The sequence below is a fragment of the Alosa pseudoharengus genome, unplaced genomic scaffold (genome assembly GCF_046254945.1).
Source record: "Alosa pseudoharengus isolate Yale_2024_CS ecotype anadromous, Long Island Sound unplaced genomic scaffold, YU_APseudo_1.1 YU_APseudo_1.1_scf_17, whole genome shotgun sequence".
NCBI classification, from domain to species: Eukaryota; Metazoa; Chordata; class Actinopteri; order Clupeiformes; family Clupeidae; genus Alosa; species Alosa pseudoharengus.
The window spans coordinates 3,061,548-3,062,787 of NW_027468640.1; positions in this window are offsets into that span (position 1 = coordinate 3,061,548).

Consider the following 1,240-nt stretch of genomic DNA (forward strand, 5'->3'; position numbering starts at 1 on the left):
CACTACAGATGGATGGCAGGTTGAGGAAACAGCATCAGGGCTTCAGGTGAGGTTCTAATTATTAGCCTATGTCAAATTGTCAATTCAGTTGGAGTCAGCAGCATTGCTGTACAATATAATGAGATGGAGTAGATTCACTTCTGTATTGTGATATTCTGTATTGCCAACAGTCTGAAATAACAAAGGAAATCGCCATTAAGGCACTGGTATCTTACAGCAAAATAATTCCAATTACAGTTAAGCAAATACAAATATAATTTAGAGTCGCATAAATTCATAGACATATTCAATCCTAAACTATGGTGCATTTCCATACTCAGTAACATAAATAAAATACTATATATATATATACTATATTATATTATGACTATATAATCTGGGCAAATTAAAAATTTAAGATATGCTTAGCTTCTGTTATCTGAGAAACAAAATTGGCATCTAGTGGTCAAACATTTATTTACGTTTAAACAATTGTTTTCGTCTGCACATATTTCTCTCCAGTCGGAGATGCTAGTTTAACTTTAGAGTACTATAAATAATGAAAGAGGCTATTTCTCTTGTCAGTAAAAGTTAACTTTTCAGCCGGGGGGGGGGGATTGGATGTCCCCACCAAAGCTGAGACCAAACCTACGCCCTTGCCGAGAGGCCACTATGCTTTGCATAGAAAGTGACGAGTGTCATTCCCACTCGTCACTTTCTCTCTGCATCTCACCCGCATGAAATAGATTTGCGGGAGATTCTAATTCACATGCTCCAGTGAGCTTTCCGGAGAAGCTGGATATCTGCTCGTTTTTGCGTAGTTTGAAGTAAGAAACCGTGCCCACGTACTTTGATGTGAAAATGTGTGGTTGCTACGCAAAATGCTTACAGGTTGGCAGGTCTGGTGTGTGTGTGTGTCTGTGTGTGTGTGTGTGTGTGTGTGAGTGAGTGAGTGAGTGAGTTGTGGGCTTGAGTGTGTGTGTGTGTGTGTGTGTGTGTGTGTGAGTTTGTGGGCTTGAGTTCATGTATGTGTGTGTGTGTGTGTGTGAGAGTGTGTGTGTGTGTGTGTGTGTGTGTGTGTGTGTGTGTGTGTGTGTGTGTGAGCAGCAGGTCCAGGATGGAGGGCACCCTGTCCCGTTAGTGGGCACCCTGCGCCCGCAGCGGCCAGATCACCGTGGGCAACCCCACACACAGCCCCGGGATCTCCACCGCCACCGTATTACTGATGCTCATGTGCTTGCTGCCATGGAGACAGTTCTCA